Source organism: Electrona antarctica (genome assembly GCF_951216825.1).
Source record: "Electrona antarctica genome assembly, chromosome: 20".
NCBI lineage: Eukaryota > Metazoa > Chordata > Actinopteri > Myctophiformes > Myctophidae > Electrona > Electrona antarctica.
Genome location: NC_136801.1, coordinates 19,020,871 through 19,039,009, shown reverse-complemented (window position 1 = coordinate 19,039,009; position 18,139 = coordinate 19,020,871).

The window sequence follows — 18,139 nt, the reverse complement described above, 5'->3', positions numbered from 1 at the left end:
AATACAGTGCACACCAATACCCCATCCCATCCTATTCAGCAATGCACAGTATAAGAATAAGCATATCATTTTTTCACAGTTGTCCAAAGTCATGCTGTACAAACTGGCAACAATAAAACTGTCACTTTAACTTGTACACTTCTCACACAGACAGACAGACAGACAGACAGACAGACAGACAGACAGACAGACAGACAGACAGACAGACAGACAGACAGACAGACAGACAGACAGACAGACAGACAGACAGACAGACAGACAGACAGACAGACAGACAGACAGACGCGCGCATGCGCACACAAGCACACGAACACACACACATCATCATCATCGGCGACCACTCAAAGCGAGTATGATTGTCCTCCTGTCGGTGTGTCTGGTCATCTGTGGGTCTTCAGGTGCTGGAAGAGTCCGACCCTTGATCCACAGTCTCTATTGCAGTGGGTGCATATATGAATGGTAGTCATGGGGGTGGTGGTGGTGTGAGGATCTGTTTTGGAGGTGGATCTCTGTTTTCGCTGTTGCCTTTTTGCTTCCGCGGCATGGTGGAGGTCTTTCTCTGCCTGTGCTGTTCCGTCATGCACCATCCTGCGCCATAGATCTCTCTGGAGGGCAGCCTCCTCCCAGGTTTTGAGGCTGAAGCGACAGGTTCGCAGATGGGTCTTGAGGTTATCTTTAAACCTCTTTTTCTGCCCTCCTTGGGTTGTTTTCCTTCCACTAGCTGGCCATACAGCATTTGTTTAGGAAGGCGATGGTTAGGCATGCGCATGACATGGCCTGTCCACCGTAGCTGGTGCCGGGTGATGATTGTTGTAATGCTTGGTATGTCGGCTTCCTGCAAGACGCTGATGTTTGTTCGCCTATCTTCCCAAGAGACCCTGAGGATCTTGCGGAGACATCGCTGGTGGTATCGCTCCAGAGCCTTCAGATGTCTGCTGTAGGTGGTCCAGCTATCAGCCCCATAGAGCAGAGTGGGCAGAACTACAGCTTGATAGATAAGAAGCTTGGTGCCAAGGTAGGCGAAATGATCCACATTTTCCAGGATGTTGTTTCCAATGTGGGGGGCTTGGGAGGGTGTGTCAGGAGCTGATGTTTATGTCTAAGTCCCAGGAGTCGTAAGCTCTGGCAAACGCGTCCAAGATGTTGTGGAGGTCAGCTTCAGAATGAGCCACTAGGGCATTGTCATCCGCGTACTGGAGCTCCATGATGGGGGATGTGAGCACCTTGCTTTTTGCCTTGAACCTGTTAAGGTTGAAGAGCCCCCCGTCGGTCCTGTAAATGAGCTTGACAATCCGCCTTATCTCCCTTCTTGAATATCGTGACAATCAGGGCGTCCCTGAGTTCGGCAGGGATTTCCTCCTTATCCCAGATCTTTTCGAGGAGGCTATGGATATGGCAAAGGAGTTTTGGTCCGCCTTGCTTGAGTATCTCTCAACACACACACACACACACACACACACACACACACACACACACAGACACACACACACACACACACACACACACACACACACACACACACACACACACACACACACACACACACACACACACACACACACACACACACACACAGAGAGAGAGAGAGCAGTTGTTTTGGTTATGTGGAGCTGACTATCATCACCTGGATCTCCATATATGAAGATCATGACAATGTCCTCACCAAACCCTGAGGATATAGCCATGCATGGTTTAATGTACTAGATATGCATATGAGCTGACCAGCAACTCTATATCTGACCTCACTGACACCAGATTAATAGTTTAACTCCTGCTTCTCAACTGTGCTGTATTAAGAAGCTCTGTTGTTTCAGCGCGTCACTTCTCACCCTCAGGCGTCTTACTGGTTTAGAGTACTAAACGTGACATCATGTGGCAGCCAAGTCTATGAGCTTTTACTGTTTGTTTAGATTACGATGTTTGTTTAAATTAGTCACTTCACACGTACGAGTGTGATTTTTTTCTTTTTGAGGATTTTAACGTGAACTCTAACCAGCTAGCTTTCTCATGTAAGTGCATATTCTTCTCTTTAACAACAGTGATAGAATATCCCCCCTGGCTCTGTGCATGGCTGTATACCTTATTGTTAATCCACTCTTCCGATGAGTGCTTGCCAATTACCTTTTCAGAAATCGGAAGGGTTTTTTGAATCTCCGCATGCTGTGAATTCAAACTTCCACCATTAATGAAAAGCCATGTGTTACATGTCTTCCAGTCTCTCTGCTGCTGACTGGTCCAGTTAGCCAGGATAGAGGGGGGCCGTCATCATGAACCTTCATCTTCTGTCGAGCTGTTACCCCCCAGCTTCTTCTGACAGCCTGTCCTGCATTGTCGCCCTGGGCATTGGTGGGTTCGTGCTGACAGCAGTCCCAGCAGGTGTAGAAGCATCCAGCAACTCTTTTTCAGAGTCGATTTGTTTATATTTATTTTTTGCTAGATAAAAATATCTGCCAATTAGCGTCCTGCTTTTTTCAATTGCTTTACTTAGATGTTATTTCAAATGCCTTCATCTTGGATTCCTTTCCCAGATTGCACCCCTAGTCAAAAATAAGCTTTATTCAACGCCAGATAACCAAAGAACCCATGATCGTGGCCACAAAATGTCTTCCGGGGGACCTTCAAAAAAGGGTTTCACTGAAAAAAATACTATCGGTTTTTGGAAGAATTAATTAATTAATACCTGGCAGGGGATGTGTTCATATTATTTTCACAGTGGAACTTGGAGGTCTTATTGCAAGGACTCAAGTAAAATAAAGTAAAAAACTGAATCTGACTTGATATGTATGCATCATCTTCATATTTACACCCCGCATTCAGTTCTGTTCTGTAGGGCGACGGGTCCCAAATAGAAATGTGAAAAGGTGTGAAAATCCCTGTCAAAACAATGGCAAAACATAGGAAAACTAGATCTGCACTCTGTCGAGTGCCTATAGCGCAAGTACTGTCGACCGCTACGAACTTTCAAATCTCAGCCTCTCTGTAAAACATTGAAATGAAATACTAAAGTCGGGTTATAACTGGGTGTCGATGATGGTGACGTAATGACGATATGTTTCAATATTGGTTGGTAACGTATTTATGTATACATGTATGTAAGTTGTAAGTTGAAAGTACTATACTGTGGTCGGCTGGCTTTTTTATGTGCGTATGCTCGGAGGTATGCTGATTTTGATGGTGACGTAATTAAGATATGTATGAACGCCGGGTTATAACTGGCTTTTGATGGTGACGTAATAAAGATAGGTTTCAGATTACATACATGTATACATACAGACATTGCCTTTAATTCACCCGACTCTGAAACATATCCTAATTACGTCACCATCAACATCAGTATAGATACCTCCGAGCATACGCACATTTGTACGAGCACGACCACAGTACTTGCACGCTAATAATAATACTAGTAATAATACTAAAAAAGTAGTGTCCCAAGGACGGAAACCCCTTTTGTTGTTTTAGCCCTTCTGGATGGGAACCCCTCTTGGGGTTCTTGTTGCTATGTACAAGTTTTCAGAAAACTTAGGTCAGTATTCAGGAGGCGTTTTTATTTTTAGTCCTAAATGGGTAAAGCCACACAGCAAACGTGAACAAAATGTTGTTACCACACAGCTTGTTTTTACAGCCAATGCCATGAAAGGCTTTGTGCCACAATCAACACATCCTGATACGCGAAGCCATGTCCAAGTCATCATGATGCACTAATCCACTGCGACAGCAGTCCACTATCTGGCTCCAGCAAGTGTTCCAGTGGACCCGGAGCACTGCTGTTTTCCATCCTAGCCACCAAGCACTTCCAACCATGTAAACCGACCATTCAAGCTGCTGTGCACCATCCCACGAGGTCCAATTTTTGACCAGTCCCAATGCCCCAATTTCCTAGCCTGAAAGCACATTGCTATTTGGCCTTTTACCAGCACACACCACATGTGCTGAATACTGAGTTGTGGGCATGATGACAAGTCAAGACAGCTGTCCAGAGTTGTGCTCTTGGGATCCAGGGTCCCATAAAAACAGGAGAACAGGGACCTATTTACCATGCAACCCCCACGCGTTAGTGAACCGAGAGACGACCGTTTCGCCTTTTTGACCGGAGACCTTCAAACACATTTGCAAATGACTAATGCAATTTATTATTCTGCACAGGCACCAGCATCTAGTATTATCATTTTGTAAAGGGCAAAAAATATGTGTTGCTACTTGAATGGTAAAAAAAAAAGAAGTAATACATCACTGAAACTGTGACTGTCACAATGCTGAAACTGACCAACAGCTAACATTTATCTGTGCCACGTTGCCCTTTAGATGTGAACATGATGCAATGCATTCTAACTGAGACCCCCCCCCCCCCCCCCCCCCCCCCAACCCCACCTTTACAATATCAATAACGATCTGTTACGTTTCCCTGGTGGGTTTTTGGTGTTAAACTGACTGTGTTTACTGCAGCTCTTCTCCTTCCCTCCTCCTTCTGCTACACAGACACCAAAGGCAAACAAGCTTGTTTTGTCTATTTCATTCTAATGCGTTCCATTGCATTGCATTCTGTCCTATTGTACTTCTCCAGAAGTTATAGTAACGATGTGACTATAATGTATCTATTCTATTCTATTCTATTCTATTCTATTCTATTCTATTCTATTCTATTCTATTCTATTCTATTCTAGTACTTTGATACTCTATTCCATGTTTATTCCATGTTACTGAGCCAGGGGGAAGTCAGCCCAGCAGGGCCCTGTCAGTGGCAGTCCCAGTGGGCTCTCCTCTAAGCCCAACGATAGACATCCAAGACTCTGCACCACCTGGGTCCTTTCTGCAGTTAATCTCCAATTCATCCATAATCAGCCAATTCATGAACCCCAGATACAGGACCTAAATGTCTCAAAACAAGAGCAGCGAGACTAAATACAAGTTACGACCACCTACATTGTGTATATTGTATGAACATACTCTACCTACCATATATATATATACATATTGGACAGAATAGCATTTTATTCACTTCAAAAAGTGACATGGTAAACTATGAACATTTGTCTGCTGTCCAATGTCTGACCTGGGGTTAAAGGAGTGATTGCTTGAAATTTGTATTCACAGTATGCAGAATGGGTACATTTCAAACGAAAGCACAAGTCAATACAAAAACTGTTACTGTGGACGACACCATGATTAAGCATTACACTTGTTTACAACAGGGTCCACCATTTTCTTTTTTTTCCTTTTTTTTTATCCCATGATTTTGTAACCCATTTGTCACCCCTGTGTCAATTATCTAATGTGATCCTGGGCTCTACACACCCTCCGCCAACCTAGTCCCCATATAGGCCTATGGGGGACATGGGGAGAGCAACAGACTTGAACTCATGCTTCCTTCATGCCTGAGTGTCCAAGTTGCTCCTTTACACCTGACACGGGGGAGTTTCCCTGGTTGGACGTAGCACGTGGAAGGAACACGTTATTCCAACCAATTCCTTTCCCCTCCATCAGGCGCCCCGGCTGGCCAGGGGGAGGCAGTTTAGAGACCAGGATTACTGCATGTTTTTTGTCAGGGTACCTACCCTAGGCGACACCGGGCGAAACGCTTGGGGAAGAGGCAGGTACACCACGTTTGATGAATGGCACGTGAGATTGAGCGTACCGAAAATACACCCTCCTTTAGTCACACAAAATTCTCACATGTCTCCCCCCTTCTCCGCTCCCTCCACTGGCTCCCGGTCGCTGCCCGCACAGAATACAAAACTCTGATGCTGGCATTCAAAGCAACCAAAGGTATGGCTCCCCCATATCTTGCAAGTAACCATGATCGAAACCTACAGACCCTCCCGCACACTCAGATCAGCCAACGCAGGGAAGCTGGAAGTACCCTCACTAAAAACGCCGGGACAACGCTCCACACGTCCCAAACTCTTCTCCCTTCTGGCTCCAAAACTGTGGAATGCACTTCCCATTTCAGTCAGAACTGCAGCATCACTCCCAATCTTCCGCCATAGTCTGAAAACCCACCTTTTCAGACTCCATCATGGCCCGTAGCACTTACCCTACCCCCTTAGATAGCACTTTTTGTAGACTTAGATAGCATTTGATACAGGCTTATAGCATGTTATGTAGACAGCACTAGAATTGCATTGTATGTAGTCATAGCACTACATAGTACATATGTATAGCATAGTATAGTATATATGTATAGTTTCATTATATATTCCACTATTACATTCTTAGCTTATACGCATGTTTCATGATAACTACTTTGTATGTATGTGATGTATTGCCATGCTTTTTGTTCTTGCTTAATGTAAATCGCTCTGGATTAAGAGCGTCTGCTAAATGCCCAAATTGTAAATTGTTCATTTACACCTGGTCATACATTTCGTTGGTGAATTTTTATTCCATTATTGGTCAAAGCCATATATTCAATGTCTTTGTGCGAATACAATTTCACGCTTGAGCAGCTAGTCACTGTTATGCAGCTTTTTTATTCTGGATAAGAGTCTTTTATGCCTCTGCCAACTACTACCAAATAGACATGCCTTACACCATGTGCAAAATACATCCAAGCTTGACTGCAGTGTTGTCAGCGGGAGCCATGATTTTGCTTTATCTGGCTATAGAAAACTTCAAAGTGAAATACTAAGACAGGAGGACTGCCTGGCAGCGCAGAGACGAGCAGTGTGAAAGCTCCACCTTAATGGGGGCGGAGAAGATGGACAGTTAGCATGTCACTGCCTGTCAGCCAGGAGGAGGACAGGAGGTACACCGTGGAGGCTGAGTTGTTCTCAAAGTAGTTTTACATGTTACCTTCTGCTGGCGGAGAGAGAGAGAGAGAGAGAGAGAGAGAGAGAGAGAGAGAGAGAGAGAGAGAGAGAGAGAGACAAACACAACACACACACACACACACACACACACACACACACACACACACACACACACACACACACACACACACACACACACACACACACACACACACACACACACACACACACACACACACACACACCAAGGACTGAAGCCCTACCAGACAAATTGAGAGGGAGTCAGACTGTGCGGTGACTTGAAGTCTTTACATTAATATTCATTATTTATAATACTCGGCTAGGATTGAGGCTGGCGGCGAGGTTCAAATTCAAATGCCAGCGTTTGCTCTGAAGAAATAATTAGGACAGTTGAAAAGTTCTGGAAACTAATAACTCTGCGTGGTTGTGTGTGTGTGTGTGTGTGTGTGTGTGTGTGTGTGTGTGTGTGTGTGTGTGTGTGTGTGTGTGTGTGTGTGTGTGTGTGTGTGTGTGTGTGTGTGTGTGCGTGCGTGCGTGTGTGCGCGTGTGCGTGCGTGCGCGCGTGCATGCATTTACAGTACACACACACCACACTTTGCTCTCTTCTTTGATGGCGCTTTCTGCGGCATGGGCCTTGTGCCTTTGTTCTTTCTGACCTGTCCCAGCAGGGGCTTCCTCAGCAACTTTCAGCTTGGCAGTCCTACTCCTGGCACGAGTGCAACAACCCAGTGCTGGCACGAGGCAATGTGGCTCCCAGTGTTACGCTCGACCGGTGATAGGTAGCCAAATGTGCCAGGGACCCCAAAGGCAAAGACACTGAGACAGGAATAGGCCAACAAAAAATAAAGGAAATGTGTTCAGACAAAACTTCACGTCTATTTGGGAGTGTGAAAGGAATCCTGGAAGTGCTGAGTGGGTTTGGGAAATCCGGGTGAGGAAGAAGCGGTGGAGCTAGGAGACACTGGGATTGAGGAGGGAGCCTGGAACAAAACACAGCTAGTTAGTGTGAAAAACACAGAACTACAATACTGAAAAACTGTCTAAAGCACAGAGAACTGTTCAAAACTGCCGATTACACTAATCACAGTAATCAACGTCGCCGCCGCTTCTCAGCAGCTTATATTAGCAGCCTCTATTGATGGTGATTGTGGAGCAGCTGTGCTGATTGAGACCTGCCACACCTGCGCTCGCTCCTGGCTGAGGGAGACGCCCCGGCCCTTGCCTTATGATGTCGTGCAGGTGAGGGACTTGGCACCAGGGACGGCTCCCGGGGGGAGGCTTATCCCCCCTAAGCCCCCGCTCCAAACAAGCCCAATTGACTGACTTCTATGTAAACCAGGATGCATTAGCCCCCCCCCGGCCTCTAAATAGCCAGCACCCCCATAACACCCCTAGTCACACAATTCTGGAGCCGTCGCTGCTTGGAACGTGAGGAACGTGTGGCACAATACCCAGGGCAATACCAACCCACTCCCATGTGGATTTCCCAAAACACATGTGACAAAACATGTGTGCCATATTACTGTCAGCTATACGTAAAACGAAGAGGTTTCTTTAGAAACCAAGGTTTTGTAAGTAGAGTGAGCGAAATACTTCACTCTATGGGATGTTTCCCTTGCGGAGCAAAAGGGCAGAAACTTCATTAATATACTCCCGCAGTACATATTAATCCATGTATGTACTGCGGGTTTAAGACTGATGACGTCAGACGCCCTGCTTCTCGAAGCATGTAGTGAGCGCCTACGTCATGCGTCTTTATTCGAACACTTTCCTTCTGCCGGGCCAAGACAGAAGGGTGTTTCGAGTGAAGTATTTCGCTCACTCTACTTACAAAACCTTGGTTTCTAAAGAAACCTCTTCGTTTTGTTAAGTATTCGTTCACGAAATACTTCACTCTATGGGACCTTATGAACTCCCGTGTCTTGAACTTAGTCAAGTGTGTTCAGGGTTATATGGCAACCTAATGAGGGCTGGACAACCTCTGGTTGGTCGCCCGGTCCCAGTGGAGAATGGCAGCAGCTTCGGGCTGATATACATTCCCGGGGTAGATGCTTATTGGCAGGCCTGGTATGTCCAGGGCATCTAGACTCATGTGATTACACATGGTTTAATGGCCTTATAGGTCCATTATAGGCCAGGGCATCTAGACTCATGTGATTACACATGGTTTAATGGCCTAATAGGTCCATTATGGTGCGGCAGCCCCCAACACTGCGTGCGCCACCGAGGGCGCTGCCACGTCTAGGTTATAGTATGTGGCAAATGTTGAGGGAGAGGACCAGCTCGCAGCGGTGCAGACCTCTTGGATTGGGACACCCTTACAGAGTGCCCAGGATGCTGCCATGCCTCTTGTGGAGTGAGCCCTCAGCGCTTGTGGGGGCTCCACTCCCTGACTAGTATAAGCCAGGCGGATGGCTTGCACTATCCAGTTGGAGATACTAACCGTTGTGACAGGCTTTCCTTTGGTCCTGGTACCCCAGGATACAAATAGTTGGTTCCCTATCCTAAAGGGAACCGTCCTGTCCACGTATGTGCGTAAAGCTCTTACTGGACAGAGACAGTTTAGCCTCCTGTCTTCATCTGAAGCAAAAGGAGGGGGGTGGAAAGCCTGTAAGTCCACTGGAACGCACACAGAGAGAGCGTTCTTGGGGATAAAGGCTGGGTTAGGTTTGATGGTGACCTTGGTTGACCTGTCATCAAACCTCATGCACTCTGGCGAGGTCGAGAGGGCGTGTAGGTCACTGACCCTTTTAGCAGTTGTCAAGGCAACTAGGAGGGCTACCTTCAGTGTCAGGTTCTTCAAACTAACTGTCGACAGTGGTTCGAAGGGGTCCATGGTTAAAGCCTTCAGGACCAGCGTTAGATCCCAGGAGGGGACCAGGGATCTGTTGACCCTGTGTTCCCTTCGTACGCCTTTAACGAACTGCCTAACGAGAGGGTGTTTCCATACCGTCTCGTTATCAAACCCCACATGGCAGACTGAGATTGCTGCCAGGTTGTTTTTGACTGAGGAGAGGCCTAGACCCCTGTCTAGGAATTCCTGTAGGAAAGTCAAAATGTCCACTACTGACGCCTGGTAGGGGACCACCTGGGTAGGCCGTGTTGAGCACCACTGCTCGAAGACGCGCCAGGCCGTGTCGTAGCGGGCCCTTGTTGACTGAGCCCTTGCCCTCTGAATTGTGTCTATGACATTCGGAGGGAGACCTACGTCAGACAACATCACCCTCTCACGGGCCAGACCCATAGGTCTAGGTCCCCTGGGCGAGGGTGGAAGATCTCCCGACCTGCTTGAGTGAGAAGATCCACTCGTAGAGGGAGTCGCCACGGTTGGTCGTAGAGGAGGTGAGTTATTTCCGACCTCCAGACCCCCCAGGCTGGGGCTACTAGGAGCATTGTCAGGCCCTGAATCCTCACCCTGTCCAGAGTGGGAGGAATGAGGGTCAGTGGGGGAAATGCATAGAGTAGGTCTTTGGGCCATCGGTGTGACAGGGCGTCCAGTCCCAGCGTCGATGGCCCCTCTATCGAGAAGAAGAGAGGACACTTCGTGTTCCCTTCTGTGGCGAACAGATCCACTTTGGGTGTCCCGTACTTGCTCCAGATCTGTGTGACTACCTGTGGGTGTAGAGACCAGTCTGAGTAGCGGAGAGGTCCTCTGGACAACAGGTCTGCTCCTGTGTTCAGAATACCGGGGACATGACATGCTGTGATGGACAGCAGCCGAGAGTCGCTCCATAGAATGAGCTCTCGAGCTAACTGATGAAGAGGGGGGGACCTGAGACCGCCTTGTTTGTTTATGTAACACATCGTCGTTGTGTTGTCTGTCCTCACCAGCACGTGGCAGCCCTGTATGAGCGGTTCGAATTGCCTCAGTGCGAGGAAAACCGCCATCAGTTCCAAATAGTTGATGTGGGAGGAGCGTAAGCGCTCCGACCACACCCCCCTGGTCGTGGCACCCTCTAGCGTGGCTCCCCAGCCGGTCATGCTTGCGTCTGTGGTGACCACTTTCCTGATCAGAGGTCTCCCCATGGGGACGCCTTCTGAAAGGATCCGTCTGTCTGTCCACCATTTCAGGGCTAGTATGCAGTGTGATGTCACTTCTACCCGTTGGTGGCGACGGTACATAGGTACACGCAGAGAGTTCATCCATTGCTGGAATGGTCTCATGTGTAACCTGGCCAGGCGGATTAAATGGATTGAAGAAGCCATAAGCCCCGCCATCCTGAGACATACATGGAAGGGAATCGAGCGTCCCTTCTTGAATGATGTCGCAGTTTGTAGCATTGCGTCTATTCTCTCTTGACTCAGACGAGCTCTGTAAGAGGCGGAGTCCAGGGTTATACCGATGAAGTCTATTGACTGCGTCGGCGTTAACATGCTCTTCTCGTAGTTGATTAGAAACCCGAGAGAGCGGAGGTGGCTGAGCACTACGTGTGTGTGTGACAGCGCCTCTTGTTGAGAGTCCGCAGATAGGATCCAATCGTCTATGTATGTTGCTAGACGAAGGCCCTGTTGTCGCAGTGGGGCGATAGCCGCTGCTGTACATTTTACAAAGACTCTCGGACTCAGTGACATTCCGAAGGGGAGGACCGTGTACTCGTACACTCTCCCCTCTAACCCGAAGCGCAGAAATTTTCTGTGCGGTGGGTATATTGGAACGTGAAAATAAGCGTCCTGTAGGTCTATTGACGTAAACCAGTCCCCTTTGCGGATAGATCGCAGTAGGACTGGTGGTGTCAACATTTTGAAGCGGAAAGTTTTCAGATAGCGGTTGAGGGCTCTGAGATCTAAAATAGGTCTCAGCCCGCCGCCTTTCTTTTTCACCAGGAAATAGAGCGGGAATAAAATCCGTTCATTTCCTGCTTGTGAGAAACCTCCATGATGGCACCTTTTTGCAGGAGGGATGTGATCTCCTCCCGCAGAATGCCTGCTTCCTGTCCACTCGCTTGCGAGAATAAGATTCTCTCGAAAGTGGGCGGTTTCGACGCGAATTGGAGCCTGTATCCGGTCGCTATAGTGCGCATGATCCATGAGGATGCCCCGCACTCCCGCCATTTCAACAGATGACGTGACAGGGGGTTCCCCGTGTGTGGGGGGAGGCCCGCCTGTTTGGTGACGTCTTCTTGTGGCTTGTGGGCATGTTGAAACGGTTTGCCTAGGGGAAGACTCACCTTGTGTGGAATGTCTCCCTCTAGTGGTTTCTTCTGGTAGTGAAGAGAAAATTTGGCGTGACGGTCCTGGACTGCACCAGCCTGTGCTGATGCAGAATGGGTTATTTCTCCCATAGGTGGGCATATGCCCTTCAGAGTTCGTTTTGTTGTTTTTTGTGTTTTTTTTGTTTTTTGAATCTTTAATGCAAGAAAAACAAGTGAATTGCACATCCCAACATTTTGGTACGTGTGTACATTGCTGCCCATGGCAGTTTGTACACACGTCCTCAAGCGCTTCGACGCCGGCTCGGAGGTGAGGTCCGTGACCACTCCCTCCGGCCTTGAACTCTGTGGGAGAAAATGGGGGGGTGAGGCTCTGACCCCCCTCAGGGACCCGCCATGCGGGTCATTTCCGCTTCCCGGCTCCTCGTCCTCTGGGTCCTCCTCCTCTAGGCTTGTAGGGCGGAGGGGAGCGGCGGCGGTCGGGGCGTGGACCCTGTGGTGGACGCTGCCTGTCGTCGGAGTAGTCCCTCGGGGGCCTGGGTGGGCCCTTTCCGTCCGCCTTGGGCTTCCATGGGGGACGCTTGGCCTTGGGGCGGCCGACTGGGTTCTTGACAGCCAGTGGCTGGAGGGCCTTCATGGTTTTGTTTGACGTCTCCGCCTTCTGGATGGAGACGGACATATCCTCGAGAACCCCATGGAACAGGCTCTCGTGTGATATGTTCTTCCCCACCATGTCCTTCTTGACGGAATCTGGGAGAGGGGCGAGGTTCACCCACCTCATCCGCTCCAGAAGGATGCAGGACGCCAGAGCCGCTCCAGTGTGCTTGGTGATGTTGTACTGGAGCTGGGCCTGCTCGTGTACCAGGCGGCGCATCTCAGCCAGGTTCTCTGGGGTAGATATGTTGCCCATCGTCAAGAGGAGAGCCTTCATGGACCCATGGAGGAGAGACCCCGCGTTGAGTCCCCTGGCGACGAAGGTCATATGGTCATACAGCCACTTGTTGACCTTTGACCCTTCCTTGTCGGCTGCATTGGAGAAGACTGGCTCCTTGTCCTGTGGGATCACAGTGGGGGCTTGGGGGTTGGCCAGATAAGAGGCCATGGCTCTGTCCATGGGAGGCATGTTGAGCAGGTTCAGCTTGTCCATGCCCTTCATTTCAGTGGCTGTCCCCTTGCCACGGCGGTGCATAGCCTCTGTCTTGGCCATGGGGTTAATCCAGGCTTTGGTCATGGTGTCCACGAAGCCTTTGGCCTGAGGAATGGCTTGCTTTCTTGGTGCAGGAGGGGGGAGGTTGTCTTCAGAGCGTCCCTCAAACAGCACCATTTCGCTAGCGACCTCCTCCCAGGTGTGGTTACAGCGGATCGCAACCCTCTTGTAAATCTCCATCAAGGTAGAAGAATCCTTGGGGAGATCAGCGAGGGGCTGAGGTGGTGGGTGTACTGCCTCGACCACCTGTTTGACGACGAGGGGAGGAAATTCCTCCATCTCGAAGTCCTCACCGTCCTGGAACTGGCGACGATAGACATACTCGTCTTCCTCCTCCGAGTAGTCCTGCTCTCGCCCGTCCTCGCGGTAGTAGCCCTCGTCTATGACATCATACTCATCGTAGTTCCTCTCCTGGGGGGAGGGGAGTTCGTCATAGTCGATTTCCCCCTCTTCAAGACCAGCCCAGTCCTGCACAGGACCTGTGCTGCGTGGTGGAGAGGGGTCTAGGCGGGCTGCCATGGTAGTGGAGGCCGCGGTGCGAAGACGGGGCTTCGCTATCGGCCTGGCGGAGCGCCCTTCCACAATAACTGGGATCTCGTGGCGAGGCCCAGCTACTGGGTGTCGAGCCTCGGTGCTTACCTGACGAGGAATGAGAGGGCGAGCAATGGTAGACGTTCTTGGCGCCGCTTTTGGTCTGGCTCCACAAGCTTCGTAGCGGGCCTCGTCGGCCCTGTCTGCAGCTGCCTGGGAGGAGACCGTGGCTGTAGCGCGGCTACGAGGAGCCGGTATAGGCCGCGCTTGAGCGGGGCCTCTGGATCGAGCGTCTCCTGTGCGCGGCAAAGCTGGGGTGCTACGTGCAACCGGACTGTAGTCCAGCCTTTGCCTCGGTCTGGCCCGTGGAGGTTCCTGGGTATAGTCATCGAGCCCGGGGTCCTCGTAGGATTCCGGAGCATGGCCGTCTTTGAATTCGTACTTCTTGTAGAATTCCTCGACGCGCCTCAGTCTTCCTCTCAGGTACCTTACGTCCATTGTTCCACATTTAGGGCAATGGGATAAGTCCTCGGTATCCAGGGCGTCGCGGGCATGCTGTACGCCGAGGCAGTACAGACATACCTGGTGATTGTCGGTGCCCGACATCGTGTTGCCGCATCCCGCCACAGCGCATCTCTTCTGGGGTCGTAGAACAATGCCTCTGCGGCGGCGTCTCGCGGCGGCGGCGGACTCCTTCGACGGGGAATACATGCTGGTAGTCTTCCGTCGTGAAGGGGTCCAGGAGTTAGCTGACTTTGTGAAAGGGCGTCGGTGTCCGCTAACGTGGAGAAAGCTAACTTGCTAAGGGCTTCTCGGCCGCGTAGCTAAAGGTGAAAACTAGGCTAGTGAAAGGGCTTCTTAGCCGCGTGAAACTAGCTAGCTAACGTTGAAGGAGGAACCCTCGCTAACAAACCGCGGCTGCGGTGCTAAGCAGGAGCTAGCTAGCGAGTAAGAGGCTTCGTAGCCCCCGAACGAGCTAGCTAACTAAAAGGATAGATCCTTCGTGGAGAGAAAAGCTAAGCCAAAGGTAGCGGGCGTCCTAGCCCCGAAACGAGAAGCTAGCGAGAAAAAAGGGTAGAGCTTTGCTAAGCTAACCGCTAGCGCGGTGCTACGCTGTAGCTAGCACTAGCCTTTTAGTCAGAAAAGGCGGTCTTTTTAAAATTGTTCTAGCTAGAACTTACTCAGACCGTTGAGCTTTGTTTCTGCAGAGTTTTTCGTGAAAAGTTTCTGTCGGAAGAAAGTCTAGGTATTAGGGAACCTTACGGTACTCGAGTTTGTAACTCTTGTCCGGTTTTCAAGGTATAAATCGCCCAAAACACTTGATTCAAAAACAGAAGCCTGTCCTAACAGCTCGGCAGAAGGAAAGCGAATAAAGACGCATGACGTAGGCGCTCACTACATGCTTCGAGAAGCAGGGCGTCTGACGTCATCAGTCTTAAACCCGCAGTACATACATGGATTAATATGTACTGCGGGAGTATATTAATGAAGTTTCTGCCCTTTTGCTCCGCAAGGGAAACATCCCATAGAGTGAAGTATTTCGTGAACGAATACTTAACAAAACCATGTGCTGTTAAGTGTTAAACACAAGCATTGAATGCAGGTTTTAGGTTAAAACAACTTCACCGTCCACAAACTAATGGAAAAGCTACTGACTATTATAAGCAGTTTATACTGTCAGGCTCTAAGTAGGCTACACACGCTGCACACTGGCCAAGGCAGCATGCAGGCAGCAGGCATTCATATCATTCTGAAACAGGCCTCTGAAAGTCAACAACACAACACTACTGCTTGAAAATCAAATAATACATTTATTGGTTTCACGAGGCTAGTGATTCAGGGGCTGGAGCCAGGCTATCAGTATACACCTCATATCAGTCTTCATCAATTTAGGGAACCAGCACAGAACAGCTACATTACACAAACAACTGAGAGAGGACTATTAAAAATGATCAACAGAATAATAGCCAACAGTGTCAAGTTAATTAAGCAGCAGATTCAGATGACTCTTTTATCTCATGCACCTGACTTGCTCTTTCTCTCCTCCCTCCCCTCTCTCTCTCCAAATCTCCCTTTAGCACATTTAGCCTATATCGAAACCACTGGAAACAAACTAATCTGTAGATTGCAACTACGGAGACAAAACTAATAATTACGGTAGGCCCTAAAGTTGTATTTACAACCACAAAATGCAAGCAAGGCTGAACTAAAGTAATTTGTTCTACCTATCTCTCTTCTGCTCCATTCACCCATGCGCACGCAAGCACGCACGCACGCACGCACGCACGCACGCACGCACGCACGCACGCACACACACACGTACACGTACATGTATACACACGAGCACACACAAATACAAATATGAAATAGACACGTCTATTTAGCTTCCTACTGTAATTACGAATTGCGATTTCCTTTTTCATTCCTCACTCCTGTCTGTGTTGGTTATCTAGGCAGAGAGCACAATAATACATAATACAAGAAGTGGCAATAATGGCTTTAAGGAATAACTCTTTTATTGTGGTGGCCACTGGCCAGCTCAGAAAACACACAAACCAGCCCCATGGTAAAAGTGAGAGGAGGTGATCATACATAATCATTTATGTATAATTAATACAAACAATAATTAATTCATGGTGTCACACCACAACACATTCATCAACATAAATATTAGCCAACGAACATCATGGCACAAAATTAGACACAAAGTCCCAATACAGATAACACAATTAACACAATAACACATAACTTCCTTCACCCCGGGGCGTGCTGGGAAATCTAATTCCACATTTAACCACCCGGGACGCAGCATTATGCAGGGGAGATTAAATCTAATGAAAAGCGTATTACAAAAACCATCTCCACCATCTCACCTAACAAAAAGATCAACAAAAAGGACAACGGTACAGGGAGTATAACCACATCAGTTAGGCTACTGTCGTACACTGGTAGCCATTAATCAGTAATTGTGGACAACGATAAGATGATTTTGTCTGTGGCGCTATCTGCTTTTTCATCACGCTTGTCCTGGAGGAGAGCGAGGTCACATAAGAAGAGGAATGGAGGGCCTCTTGGCCAGACATCAGGTCAATATCGATGATTTTAGTTTGTGATGTTATGCCTGTGTCATTGAATTAAGTTATTCTAGCAGACATATTTGTCCTTGCTTTACAAAACAGCTTTTTGCTTTTGTCGCGTGATGTCTATGCATCTCATACCCATGGATAAAGTCAAAGAGGAGGCCAGAGACGTCCTGATGTAACCTGAGGCCGATTCTACAAATTCCCTCTAAATCAGTAGGTTAGTTCTCACTTTTTTTTTTAATGATCAAAATTGACAGATGTACAAGCTTGCAGCACGGCATTAAGTGACGCGCTGTGAGCTTGTATATCTGCAATTTTTGAATAATCAATGCAAAAAAATCTAAAATGACACAGATGCTTTCCCACTTTTAATGACGTTAAATGACGCATGCTTCAAGAGGTCAGCAATCATTTTGTTTTCTCCAAATGTTTCCTCATTGTAAGTCAATTATTTGACTGATTATTAACATACAATATTGCATTTAAAACATTGTTCAGATGACACTTGACACTCTCAATCCCTTGTGGGATTCCACAAGGGATTGAGAGTAAGGAGGGGAAGAGGGATAAATCAAAGAAAACAAACACGTTACCTACATATTTAAAAATAGTACCTAAAATAATCCAGGTGCATGAGAATAGCAGTGCATGACATAATATGGATATGGATGTTAGTTAAGGTGCTAGAAACCACAATAAAAGACCATAGTCAGTTTGTTGTACATGGGGTTAAATTAATCTATGATGAACCTCTGTCCATATGCCCTACTTCATCATAAAAGAGTGTTATGCGTGTAGAAGAATAGCAGATATACAAGCTCTCTCTCTCTCTCTCTCTCTCTCTCTCTCTCTCTCTCTCTCTCTCTCTCTCTCTCTCTCTCTCCCCGACTGTCTGCCTCAATGAAGACAAATACAAAGGGAAGGTGAGTGGACTGCCTTATCGTGTTTGGGCTAAAAAGAAAAAAAAGAGAGAGATACTGTGGCACACCGGCCGGGGGGACGGAACGCGGAGACAGTGGGAGAATGATGGAAGAATCATCCTTGATCCAAGGCCATTGGTCTGAGCCTGACGGCTCCTGAGATAGACCCTGTCACTTCTGTCGTATCTGCTCCGTGAATCACTGTATCTCAGGACAGAAGCAGAGGGACTCATTAATCCCATGTAGTAATCCAACAGAGACTGATTAAACTCTGCTTAATTTAGTAACATTTAGTAGTTAAATATACATCGGGGGGCTGTTTGAGGTACTATGATATTATAATTGGAACAGTGCTGGGGCACTGCATGTGTGCAGGGAGGACACTTCAAAATAAGATGGGGCCCTAATTGTAGGTTATCTGATAAAAAGTAAATAACATGCACACATTGGTGTATTCACAGCAAACCCACTTGACCAG